This window comes from Pelophylax lessonae (genome assembly GCF_965119305.1).
Source record: "Pelophylax lessonae genome assembly, chromosome: 2".
In the NCBI taxonomy this organism is placed as follows: domain Eukaryota; kingdom Metazoa; phylum Chordata; class Amphibia; order Anura; family Ranidae; genus Pelophylax; species Pelophylax lessonae.
Window position 1 is genome coordinate 299,394,367 of NC_138769.1, and position 14,447 is coordinate 299,408,813.

Sequence of the window (14,447 nt, forward strand, 5' to 3'; positions counted from 1 at the left end):
CTTAAATAAAACGTAAGCTGGACGAGTTTATGTCATTAGGATGGGCTCAAGACTTCTTATTTTGATTATAAAAGGAAAAAGCTTGGAGGTGTGAAAAAAAAAAAAAAAATCGAACATTTCCATCTCTCCCCTTTTCTTTCCTTATATTTTTCTAACTGTCTTTTAGTTCATCTAGAACCATTAAAAGCTGAGCCCCAGGTATGATTCTTATTCGATAGATACATCAGTCCAACATAAGTAGGCAATTGCTGTGAGCGAAAGGGGGAAGGTTATGGGACTTTGCATGAGGTCAATGCTGTTTGAAAAAATCCAACCAAAAGCCAGATGATACAAAGAATATATTTATTGCTACATGATGAGATGCAAATATGCAGCATATGTCACAAAAATGAGACCAAGTAATCAACAATAAAAAAGGATGACCAATAAGGACACGAGCATGAATCAAGAAATAAAAAATACATATATCAAAACATGCATACATCTAAATCATACTTAATTATATATAGGCAGATAAAAACTATATCATACTAAGGCACATATATATATATCAGTTTAAAGATGCATGGTTAAAATACAAGTCAAAAAAACCATATGAGAGTGTACAGGTTCTGTGTAACCAATAGATCATCCTTATTCCCATACATATTCCATGGTTCGTGTCCTGATCAGTATAAACAGTACATAGCTCTACGCGTTTCATGGAAATCGCATCCACTCTTCAGGAGCTTTTTAGAGATAATCTATGAATAAAAACTGATTAGTTGACTGAGCATATATCTAATCTGTTTGTGAAAAAATACACCGATGAGTTTGAAAATTAAATCAAAAAGTCTAGAGGTCTAGTACTTACATATGGATAGGTAGAAAATTATTTTCCTTACAAGATTGGCAAGCAACAACCAGGTCTTTACTCAAAAGAGTCTGGGATTTGATAATATAGCTTGAGTGGTAATCCATTACTAGGATGCACGGTGTGGGTGTATGCCTGATCCGGGGCTGAGGCGGGTAAACGCCCAGACGGTCCAACAGGAGATAACAAGGAAGGGGTAAGCAATCCCAAAGGAGACGATGAATATTTGGTCAAAAGTATCAGCAAAATATATGACCATATGTGCTGTGCAAGAAAAAATATTATATATATAAACCATATATCTAAATATATTGAACGTATATTAGATGTGTATAATCTTGAAACGACTAGATCAAAAATATTGAAGATACATGAAAAAGACCAGTGGGGGGGGGGGGGGGGGGGGAGTTGTAAAAAACCCCCAGGGCCACATGTGAACCGAATCTGGTGATAGGATGCAAGATAGAGGAGCCAACAAAAGAAAAGAAAAACGAACAACCGTGAAAATATTGAATGAAATGTGAGGATACCAAAGGTAGGGGGGGTAACCAACGACCAAAAGAGAGGAGAGACACACGTCTTAAACCAAACGTGCAGCCATTAGAGAGTACAAACATATGGTGCATGTAAAGAGAATCTTACCGATTGTGTTGTGAAAAGAAAAAAAAACCAGGCACAGGAAGTGCTAACCACAAAGCATGTCAGGTGAGGAAAAGACATAACGAGGATAGAGTGAGGGTGTGAATCAATTTATATCCTGGAGGACCGGGGCGGATCACCGCCAGCGCCATACAGACGCCGAAGGAAGAGGTGGAACAGAGTGAACCTGGTATCCGGTATTTGCCAGAAACCGTTCACTCCAGAGACTCCCCCCAACGGCTCAGATGGAAAAAACACCAACACATCCAATGATCCATATAGACGGACCATGGATTGGGTGGAATGGTATGACGCCGATGCTAAACGTGACAAGCCCCACCCCCTTGCCCATGCAAGTGAAGCAGGGGGTTGAGCAGCAGATCTCTCCTCTCTTTTGGTCGTTGGTTACCCCCCCTACCTTTGGTATCCTCACATTTCATTCAATATTTTCACGGTTGTTCGTTTTTCTTTTCTTTTGTTGGCTCCTCTATCTTGCATCCTATCACCAGATTCGGTTCACATGTGGCCCTGGGGGTTTTTTACAACTCCCCCCCCCCCCCCCCCCCCCACTGGTCTTTTTCATGTATCTTCAATATTTTTGATCTAGTCGTTTCAAGATTATACACATCTAATATACGTTCAATATATTTAGATATATGGTTTATATATATAATATTTTTTCTTGCACAGCACATATGGTCATATATTTTGCTGATACTTTTGACCAAATATTCATCGTCTCCTTTGGGATTGCTTACCCCTTCCTTGTTATCTCCTGTTGGACCGTCTGGGCGTTTACCCGCCTCAGCCCCGGATCAGGCATACACCCACACCGTGCATCCTAGTAATGGATTACCACTCAAGCTATATTATCAAATCCCAGACTCTTTTGAGTAAAGACCTGGTTGTTGCTTGCCAATCTTGTAAGGAAAATAATTTTCTACCTATCCATATGTAAGTACTAGACCTCTAGACTTTTTGATTTAATTTTCAAACTCATCGGTGTATTTTTTCACAAACAGATTAGATATATGCTCAGTCAACTAATCAGTTTTTATTCATAGATTATCTCTAAAAAGCTCCTGAAGAGTGGATGCGATTTCCATGAAACGCGTAGAGCTATGTACTGTTTATACTGATCAGGACACGAACCATGGAATATGTATGGGAATAAGGATGATCTATTGGTTACACAGAACCTGTACACTCTCATATGGTTTTTTTGACTTGTATTTTAACCATGCATCTTTAAACTGATATATATATATATGTGCCTTAGTATGATATAGTTTTTATCTGCCTATATATAATTATTTAAGTATGATTTAGATGTATGCATGTTTTGATATATGTATTTTTTATTTGTTGATTCATGCTCGTGTCCTTATTGGTCATCCTTTTTTATTGTTGATTACTTGGTCTCATTTTTGTGACATATGCTGCATATTTGCATCTCATCATGTAGCAATAAATATATTCTTTGTATCATCTGGCTTTTGGTTGGATTTTTTCAAACAGCATTGACCTCATGCAAAGTCCCATAACCTTCCCCCTTTTTCTTGCAAATAGCTTCAGGGATGGAGGTCTCTGCTGTGATGCTGCGGATCAATCCCATATTTTGCATGCAATTGCTGTGACTACTACTATGATAGCAGTAATCTCGACACTCACATTTACAGAACGTCTTAATTTTTTTTAATGAATACAAGGCATTCTTCAATTAAGAGGAGGAAGGGAGGTGGGTGGTCACCTTAAGAGAACCAGTTCTTGATAATCACAGAACACCCTTTATCCATTTAAAAACACGGCAGAAGTGATGCATTAGAAACTCCCTGTGGTTATTATGAAAAAAGGATGCAGCTGAAATTAAAAAAATCATACCTGAAGTTACTGAATCTACTGCGGCAGGGCGGCCCGGCTGCACGAAGTCAGGTACATGCATGTGATTTTGTGCACGCGATCTGGGACTTGCGCATGTGCCACTCCAGCTGTGATTGGACACAGTGGGAGCCAATCAGCGGCTCTGGTGGCCATAATGGCTGCCGGGACCCATCGATCATTCAGAGGAAAGGCAGAACCGCGGTCTGCCTATCTAAACAAGGCAGACCGCTTTTCTGTCAGAGATTAAAAGAGATCTTGGGCTTCAGCACAGATCTCTCTTTTGGTTCACTGCAACCACTCTTTCCCCCCCCCCCTCCCCCACAGTGAGAAAGAACTCCCTAGAGGCACACTTAACCCCTTGATCCCCCCCCCCGTGTTAACCCCTTCCTAGCCAGTGTAATTTATACAGTGATCGTGCATTTTTTTTTTAGCACTGATTACTGTATTGTTGTCAATGGTTCCCAAAAAGTGTCATTTGGTGTCAGATTTGTTTGCCGCAATGTCGCATGTACCACTAAAAATCACTGATCACCTTCCGGAGCTGAAGTGGTTAAGAACCAGGCCTATTTCTGACACTTGTTTCCAAATTAAAATCAGTATTTTTTGCTAGAAAATTACTTCGAACACCTATATATATATATATATATATATATATATATATATATATATATATATATATATATATATATATATATATATATATATATATATATATATATATTTTTTTTTTTTTTTTTTCGGGGGCGCCGACCCAGGGCCTACGAATAAACCACCTACTGGACCCTGGAAAAAACAAGGGGTCACCCTCCAATCACCTCCATAGAGGCCCGCACAATAGGAAATAGCCCCCCAAAAGGGGGCCGACGACGCGCAGGCAGGGTATCCTGATGGTCCTGCAGCTCTAAAAGGGGTAGGTGCCCTCCACAATAATGGTGGCATGGTTGTAATCAAAAATTAAACTGCCACCACAGCGCCACACCTTCCAAGGTTGGTGCCAAGCTGGTCGCATTGGCCTAGTCAGGGTCCCACCATCCCCGTCCCAGGGAGGGGCCCACGTCCACCCCAAAAACCTCCAGGGGTAGAGGGGGGGGGACACCTACTTACTATACCAGGAACAGGGTGGGCATTGCTCCTGACAGACCACTGCTCCATCAGAATGTGGGTGGCTGTCGGCTAGGAGGAACGCTGTGATTCAAGCCGAGGCCAGGTCGTATGCGCCCTCGTGAGACATTCAACTCGCAGGCTAGCCCCCGTCCAGTGGAACCATGTCGAGGCCGACCTAGTGAGGAGCTGAGGTCTGCGCGCGCTCACTGGCCAGACTGGGGGGGACCCTCTGGGTCTAGATTATCCAGTCAGGCAGTTGATAGTAGATTCTCACAGGAACAAAATAAAAATCGCCAGGACCAGAGATCCCAGCAAGGAACTTGGTCCTTACTCCAAACTAGGCAGAAAAACAAAACCTAGATAGAACACTTTTGGGATGAATTCGAGCAGAGACTGCGTGCCAGGCCTTCTCGTCCAACATCAGTGCCTGACCTCACAAATGCGCTTCTGAAAGAATGGTTCCCATAAACACACTCCTAAACCTTGAGGACAGCCTTCCCAGAAGAGTTGAAGTGGTTATAGCTGCAAAGGGTGGGCCAACTCAATTTTGAACCCTATGGACTAAGAATGGAACTATGGACAAGTATGATATAATTTCCTTGGGAAAGAAAGGAAAAAGGACAGGAAAAAGAAAAAAAAAAGGAGGAGGAGTGGGTTGTCAACTATATCAAAGGCAGCAGAAAGAATAGAGTATAAACATTGAGTGAGTATTGCCCATTGTTTTCTAGCAGCTATAGTAAGTTTTAGGAGCGTAGTTTCGGTGGAATGTGGCAGGTGGACGTCTGCAGGCAACAGGCCTTTCTGGCAACCAAATCCTTAAAGGAGTTGTAAAGTCTCAGGGTTTTTCACCTAAATGCATTCTATGCTTCAAGGTGAAAAACCTTTGGTGCTGCAGCTGCCCCCCAGATCCCCCTTCCCCCTTATTCTTACCTGAACCTGATTGTTCCAGCAACAAGCAAGAGCCTAGTGTCTCTAGCCCCTGTCTCAGGTCCTCATTGGATAGATTGATAGCAGCAGGAGCATTAGCTGCGGTCATTCAAATCCAGTGACACGGAAGCCGAGGGCGGAGCCAAGTCCTGCTGTCTGTGTCATTGGATGCAACAGTGGGACTCGTGAGCGCACCCGCACGGGTGATCCCATGGAAAGCAGGTCTTCATGGGGGCACACGATGAAGAGGAGCAAAAAACAATGCCCAGCACCCCAGAAGAAGAGGATCAGGGCTGCTGTGTGCAAATCCCTTGCAAGGAGCAGGTAAGTAGAACAAGTTTATTAGTTTCCACAAAAAAATTAAAAAAACAAACCTTTAAAATCACTTTTAAAGAGGACCTGAGCTCAAAAATAAAGATGTACATTATGTAAAGCCAAAACCTTTCTGCAAAAGATAGAAATAATCTCGCAGAGCTTCCCCTACTGTAGTAAAGAAAAGATTTTTTTTCTGTCTGTGTTGCAGTTAGAGTAAGGGTCTTCAAACTATGGCCCTCCAGTTGTTCAGGAACTACAGTTCCCATCATGCCTAGTCATGTCTGTGAAATGTCAGAGTTTTACAATGCCTCATGGGATGTGTAGTTCCACAACAGCTGGAGGGCTGTAGTTTGAGGATCCCTGAGTTAGAGTGTGCCCCTCACTTCCTGTCTGGTAAAATGGTTTCAGCAGGACAGGAAATGAGGGGAAACTTTCCTCAATGGAGACCAGGACAGCAGCATAAATCTAAAAGGGATTGTAACCCACTCTAAAACTAGAAAAAAAAAAAAAAAAGTTTTCCCAGCAGGGACCTGCCAAATTTCTATCCATGTATGGGCACTGTGGTTGAACAGAAAAGTTGATCTATCAATCAACTTCCAAACATCCAGCCTGTTGGATTTTACCCACCTAATCAGAGCCGCAGGCTATAGACTGCAGCACTGATCAGTGTATTCTGATCCTCTTGAGCCTGAGTTCACACTGCTGAGAATCTTGAGCGGTCAGGGAGACCAAGATTCACTTGTCAATGGAATAGAATGGATTTCTATGTGTTTGGTTCAAATGCTAGCATTGCGAATTTGAGGTGGAGAAAAAAAAAAAGAAGAAGAGACTCCTGTGCAAATTTGTTTGCACCTCTACACCGCAAATCGCAATGTAAATTCGCACCTCACCTTGGACAAAAACCTGCATCAAATTTGCACTATATCGCAGCGCAGCAGTGTAAACCCAGCCTGAATGTGTGGATTGAGGAAATCAGATCAATTTTTCTCTTCAACCCGTCGGCTGAACAAAAAAAAAAAAAAAAACTGACTAATGTATGGGCAGCCTGAAGAGATTCTAACAGCTCAATGTATTTATTTTACCTTCATGTAATCTATGCATGAAGATTCAAAAAAAAAAAAAAATCCTTCCCTGTGCAGCAGCACCCCCCAGCCTTCCTAATACTTACCTTAACCCCATCTAGATCCAGCGATGTGAACAAGTACCTCGGCAGGATTTCATTGCTCGGGTATAACCAAGTTCTCACCATTTAAAAAACATTTTCTTTTTTTCTTTAACTTTTTTTTTTTGCCTCTCATTACATTGAGACAAAATTTGATGATTGTTTGGTGACAGATTCTCTTTAATGAGACATCCAGGGTCGAAAAGACCCTGCACGACTCCCCTGTGCTTCACTGAATGTAATGCAATGCAGATCACAACAGTTGTTTTTAACATGAACTGCTAGGGTCCATTTGGTTTTGTTGCAGGCTAGCTGGTAATGGAGTGAGCTGGGAATTTTGGTTTGTTTTTGATCTGGTTTCCTCATACATCGATCCCCTAGTTAGATGCTGGGATGTTAGAGGACCTACCTATCTTTGCTTCATTTGCCTCTCTGCCTCACACCGGAACAGGGTGTGGGAAAGGTGCGTTCCACGTGAGTTTCCTGCGCTGTCCTTGCAATATGCATGCAGGTACCAATTTGTTTAACAGCACCCTAAACACAGATCCAACGCAGTGCATTTGACGGCACCAAATTTCATACACCATGGTGCATTTTTAGAAGAAATGTCGTGCACGTGAACTGGCTCTCAATCTCCTCCTCTCAAGCAAGCACACAATGGTAAGCACCAGCTTGGCTCTGCACTTTATTCCAATTACACAGCTCTATTTGCTTGCTCATAAAACTATCAACAAAGTGGAAGAGGAGGTGCCTCGGTATTACATACACTCAAAAATGGGGTATTGAGAAAAAAAAAAGCCTGAAAATGCTGATGCAATTAAACACACCTAATCTCATTTACAACTATCTGCAGGAAATATTTTACTTTTTCAAGTGCAGATTACTGGCACTTAGTTGCCATCATCTATAAACATCTGTGTGAATAAAGCCTAAGGGCTAGCTGGATACACACTATCCAACTTTTGTGGTTAGATTTCCTTCAGATTTACCTTTTCTATGTAGTGCAAGGGTCTGCCAGATTGCATACCAATTGAAAGTGTTTAGGTTTGACCTCATATTATATGGTTTTGGTAAGTCTAAAGGAAAAAGTCTTCAGAAAATCTTATAGTGTGTATGGCCCGTAAGGGCTGGAACATACCAGATGCAGTCCAGTATGTTTTTATTCTACATCAAAAACACATGGACAGTTTTTAATATAGATTCCAATGGCTCTGGTTCACACCAGAGCAGTGTGTTCCAGTGCAGTCAACAAAGGTAGAACATGTTGCATTTTTTCTGTATTGAATGCATCTGGAACGAGACAAAATGCATCATGAATGCACATGAGAGCAAAGAGCAAATAAGATGCACTGGAATGCTTCAAAATACATGCATGCAGAAATTGTGGTGTAAACCAGCCCTTAACCACTTTCAGACCGGAGGATATGTTTGCTCAATGACCAGGCCCTATTTTGAGATTCGGCACTGCGTGATTTTAACAGACAATTGCGCGGTCATGCGACGCTGTACCCAAACTAAATTGACGTCCCTTTTTCCCCACAAACAGAGCTTTCTTTTGGTGGTATTTGATCCCCTGTGCGATTTTTATTTTTTGCGCTATAAACAAAAAAAAAGAGCGACAATTTTGAAAAAAAATAATGTTTTTTTCACATTTAAAAAAAAAAAAAAAAAAAATGTAAAAATCAAAATGTTTTATCATTTTAGGCCATATTCCCGCGCCAAATGGAGAAACCTATAGTTTATAAATAAATAAAGTGTGGTTTGCAGCTGCTATAGTGAAAGTGCGAGTGCTCAAATGTGAAGTAATCTGTTTATATAGGATTACCTATAGCGCTTGCTTAACCACTTTACCTCTGCTCACAGTAATATTACTGCGGCAGAGTGGCTCGTTATCGTCTGACGACGTAGTACTACGTCGTCAGACACTCCCCCTTCTGGGCGGCGCGCTGTTTTCATTCACAGCGGGAGTCGGGCCAGGGGAGGAGCAGCGGCGATTGCCGCTGCTCTTACCCAATCGTCGGGGATCGAGTCTGGAGATCCGCCCGCTGTGTGTAAACACAGCGGGCGGATCTCCATAGTGACAGGGAGTGACAGATCGGACTGTTCAGCATAGCTGGACATCCGATCTGTCCATAACTCAGTCACCTCCCCCCCTACACGTCAGTAAGCACCAGGCATACATTAACCCCTCCCTCTCCAATAAAATTAACCCCTTCCCTGCCAGTGTCATTTTTACAGTAACAGTGCATATATATAGCACTGATTACTGCAGTAATGTCACTGGTACCCCCAAAAGTGTCAAAAATGTCAGTCAAGGGTCCGATCTGTCCGCCGCAATGTCGCAGTCCCGCAAAAAAAAAAAAAAAAATCGCAGATCGCCGCCATTACGCGTTAAAAAAAAAACACCAAAAATGACAGAAATCTTTTCCTTTGTTAGTAAACGCAATAACTTTTGCGCAAACCAATCAAAATACGCTTATTGCGATTTTTTTTACCAAACATAGGTAGCAGAAAACAAATTGGTCAAAAATTTTTTAAAAAATTGGTTTTTACATCTTTTTGGGGGGGAATTTCATATAAAAAAATGTTAAAAATATTGTTATTTTTTCAAAATAAACGCTCTTTTTTTGTTTATAGCGCAAAAAGTAAAAATCGCACAGGTGATCAAATACCACCAAAAGAAAGCTCTGCTTGTGGGAAAAAAAGGACGTAAATTTCGTTTGGGTACGGCGTCGCACGACCGCGCAATTGTCAGTCGAAGTCGCACAGCGCCGAATCGCAAAAAGTGGCCTGGACGGAAGACAGCAAAATCCTCCGGTGGTAAAGTGGTTAAATAAATAAGCATATATAATAACATAAGCATATAAATAACACAGTCCTACCACTGTTAAAGTGGAGTTCCGGGCACAAAATCGACCTAATCGATTTTGTGCCCATCCGCTTGGCTTGCTTTGCTTCACCTGAAAAAGGAATTGGATAGTTAGGATTATTATTTTTTTTTTTTTTTATACTTACCTCGTAATTGTAGAAAGAAATACTCACCTTTTTTCACTTCCTCCCTCTGTGGCCGTGGCACTTCCGGTTTGCAATGATTCCTGGGAGCTAAACGTCATCGCTCCCAGGAATCAATGCGACGGCACCGGCCCCTCTCGTCACTTCCGGTGCGACGCCGCACCGGAAGTGACGAGAGGGGGCGGTGAAGGCGCATTCTGGGAGAAGAAGACGCGGAAGAAGACGCCGAAGAGGACCGCGCCGGCTTCAGCTGCCCACAACAGAGATGGCAACGCTGTGGAAGAAATTTTATGAGTGAGTATTTCTTCTTGCAGGTAAGTGCGAACCGGGACAGATCAGAGGCTAGCCATTGTGGAATGTACTAGCCCTGACTGTCCCGGGGGTATGTTCATTGAAAAAAATGTTTCTGTGCCCGGAACTCCGCTTTAAAGTTCAAACTTCTTAAAGTGCATATAAAACCCTGTGATATATTGCAAGTGGTATATTAAATTGGTACACTTCACATATAAATATGAAAAATTGAAATAAATTAATAAAAATAAAATGGAATAGACTTTTACAAGTTCATATATAGTGCATGAGGCATATAATTACTCATAAAAATCATGTGCAAAAAGTTCATGTGCAGAAAGTTCAGGTGTATAGAATTATTAATAATGTGTCTTCTTAGTGATGAAAGTTCAAAAGTAAAGTGCACAGTGCTTGGTGCTGCTGTAATAGGTTTTCCACTTTATCCCTGGTGTCACTCCTTATGCTCCACCGTGACAAGATAGAAGAAATTCACACTCACCGGATCATATGGGTCCTATGTGCCTTACGGCACTAAGACCACTCGAGCTTTTGTGACCCCCCCAGGACCGAGGTACGTTCCCTCCAGATAGGCACCTTCTCCTACAGCAACGCTCCTCCTATCATCAACCTCCAGTCAGGGATGTATGAAAGAAAGGGAAGGTCCAGATAGTGCAGTACCGTTTTTCAACAAATATGTTTATTGCACAATATCCAGATAAGCCATTACAGGGTCCAAATATAAATAAAACCAATTAAAACAAGAAAAAACGAATAGAAACGCCTGACAAGTCGCGGTGGGTCGCTCGCCATTGATTAGCACAGGACCCGTTCTAATAGGAGCGACACAAGTCGCTCCGACTTAGAAAAAGGGTCCTGAACTACTTTGGGACGACCTGGAGGCGACTTGCATTGACTTCAATTATATGAAGGCCGTGCATGTCGCGCCGAGGTCGCGGTGCACTTCACAGGTCGCCCCATCAAGTCGTGTCGCCCCTGTCTGAACGGGGTCTAAGGCACACTATAATGTTTTCATAGCTAAACAATACTGCCGTGAGCAATAATTTACATAACTATACTCTAGAACAGTGTTAAGGTGCTTTCACAATGTGCATGGGTGCAGCCCAGTGTCTATGCGGTTTTTGTTCAGGTTACATGCACTTTCCTATAAAATTCTATTACATCAGACGTTTTTTGGTGCATTTTCTGAAAGCACACCAAGTCCTATATGCTGCATCTTTGGTACGCTTTCAGAAAACGCACTAAAAACGCCCAAACAAATAACAGTCTGTGGGAAAGAGCAGGTAATCTACACAAAAACTGCAGTTACACTTTCTTTCACTGCAGCACAGCAGTGACCTTTAGCCTGTGAAATGTGAAAAACGATTCAAGAAATACATATTTCATGCATTTGTTAAATGACTGCTTTTTAGTGAATGGACTACTTTTCATATAAATACAGTATTAATGATTTTAATGTCAAAAAATCATGCAGTATAGTGAACTGAGCCCTAAAACTCTTACTGGCGTATTAAACGAAACTGAAAAACTAACTTGGCATGTACACCAATATGTTTGATTCAAAGTGCAATGATTCACAGGGTCAAGGTAACAGACTAGAAAAACAGGCCAGCCATGCAAATATTATTTAGCTAATCATCAACGCAATCAGTAAATGAAGGAAGAATGCCACCGTTAGGAAAGCTTTAGGATGAGCTAGCACATAAAACAAAGGACTGTGCACACAGGCTTTTATTGCTTCAGTGCTTTTCTCTCCATACAAATTGATGTGGGACGCAAAAGTAGCCTGATGCAACTTAGACGGTTAAAGTGTTTCTAAAGCCTCCTTTTTTTAACCTAAAATAAAAAAATGTATACTTACCTGCTCTATGCACTGGTATTGCACAGAGCGGCTCCAACCCTCCTCTTCTGGGCCACTTTTGCTTCTCCTGTTCAGTGTCTGCCCTCATAGCAAGCCCTTTGCTATGGGGGCAGACATGCGGGCCCGTTCTAGAGCCAGGCTGTTTGTGTCCATAGCTTGGCTCCTGGTCCAATAATATGGTCTGGCAATTAAAGTCTGCCAAATCCTCAAAAAAAAGTCTTCCTCTACATGAAGGTGTAACCCCACTTCCTAGTGGGTGGATGTTTAACCTACATGGACATTTGTACAGTGTGCATCTCAGATGCCTAAAGTGAGATAGTGAAAAGTCTTTTTTTCCTTTCTTTTAACCACTTCTGGACTGGAAAGTTTTACCCCCCTAAAGCAGAGTTCCACCCATTTTGGTGTTTATTAAAATTCAGCAGCTACAAAAAGTGTAGCTGCTGACTTAATAAACACACTGACCTGCCCAGCCAGCAAGAGCCTTGGCTCTCTCCTCCTTCCCTTGGTGCCGGCATCTCTAGTGTGGGCACCCGGCTGTGACAGCTTACAACTTAACAGCTGGGTGCGCACTGCTCATGCGCGAGTCGCGCTGCAAGTCCTGAGTGGACGGGCAATATTCGGGGACATGTGACGTGTCCCAGAAGATTGTAGGAGGGAGGGGGAGAGGAGAATGTCCGCTTGAGCAGCCTAGGTGGCCCGAGCGAGAGTGGGAGTGGGAACCTGTCCAATCTAGGTACCTGCTCCCCCCCCCCCCCCAAAAAAAATGACATGCCAAATGTGGCATGTCAGGGGGTCACGAGCAATTAAAGCGGAAGTTCCACTTTTGGCTGCTTTAATGACCAGGCCATTTTTTGCAATACAGCACTGCGTTTTTTTAACTAACAAACACCAAATAAAATTGATGTCCTTTTTTTCCTACAAATAATAGAACTTTCTTTTGGTGGTATTTGATCACCTCTGCCGTTTTTATTTTTTTGCGCTATAAACAAAAAAAAAAAAGCGAACATTCTGAAAAAAATAAAAAAAAAATACATTTTTACTTTCTGCTATAAAACAGCCAATAAAAATTTTGTTCGTCATTTTAGGGCAATATGTATTTCCATATATTAGGTAAAAAAAAATCCCAATAACTGTATATTGATTGGTTTGCGCAAGTTATCGCATCTACAAACTTGGGGAAAGATTTATGTTTTTTTATTTATTTTTAATTGTAATGACTAGGATTTAGCAGGACTGCAACATTGCGGCAGACAGATCGGACACCTGACACTTTTAAGGGGACCAGTAACATTACTACAGTCATCAGTGCTAAAAATATGCACTGTTACTGTAATAATGACACTGGCAGGGAAGGGGTTAACACCAGGGGCGATTAAAGGGTTAAGTGTGCCCCTAGGGGGTGCTTTCTAACTGTGTTAGGGATGGACTCTAGATGAACAAAAAAAAAAAAAATCTGTGTTCCTGAATAGCAGGAATACAGGATCCCTGTGTTCATCTGTGACAGAACAGCGGTCTGCCTTGTTTACCTAGGCAGACCGCCGTTCTGTCTCTGTGGGGAGCGATCACAGGTGGTCGGCGGACATCACACCACCCAGACCCGCTGATTGGCTTCCTCTCTGGCCAATCAGTGCACACGCCCCTCACTTGCTATTGCATTGGATGACGTATAGGTACGCCATTTTATGCAAGAGAGTCCGCCTGCCACAGTATATGTGTGGCAGCGGGTAGGCAAGTGGTTAAAAATAACAAACATGTTTTACTTACCTTCTCTGTGCAGTTTTGCACACAGCAAGCCAGATCCTTCTCTTAAATCGGGTCCCTCACCAGTGCTTCTGGTCCCTCCCTCCTGCTGAGTTGCCCCCAACAGCAAGCAGCTTGCTATGGGAGCACCTGAGCCGAGCCGCTGCTGTGTGTGTCCATTCAGACACAGAGCTGCGCTTTGGCCTCGCCCCCTTTCTCTCCTCAGTGGCTCACTGGCTTTGATTGAAAGCTGCGGGAGCCAATAGCGCCTGTTGTTTCACCCAATCAGGAGAGGGAGTCCCAGAGACCTGAGTCTCTCGTGCAACATTGCTGGTTTGAGATGGGGCTCAGGTAAGTATTAAGGGGGGCTGCTGCACACAGGTTTTTTTTTATCCTAATGCATAGAATGCATGAAGATGAAAAAAACCTTCTGTCTTTAGAACCACTTTAAATGCAGGAGACGGTATCCCCCCTACAACTGGGGTTTTAATCCCTGCCCCTCCTCGTTTTCGCATCTTAAAGTAGAAGTTCACCTTTAGTAACATGTTACACTCATATTTAGGGTATAAAATGTTACTGAGCAGCCCCTGCAACCTCCATTTCCTAAGTTGTGGCCGCGGGCCAGGGATCTGCTACGCCCAACC

General features: G+C 42.5%; 1 protein-coding gene across 2 annotated transcripts in view; it reads right to left on the bottom strand.

Annotated features, from left to right (window-relative positions):
- ILRUN (inflammation and lipid regulator with UBA-like and NBR1-like domains) overlaps positions 1-14,447 on the bottom strand; it is a 75,745-nt gene that overhangs the window by 45,912 nt on the left and 15,386 nt on the right. The gene's annotated exons all lie outside the window — the stretch shown is intronic.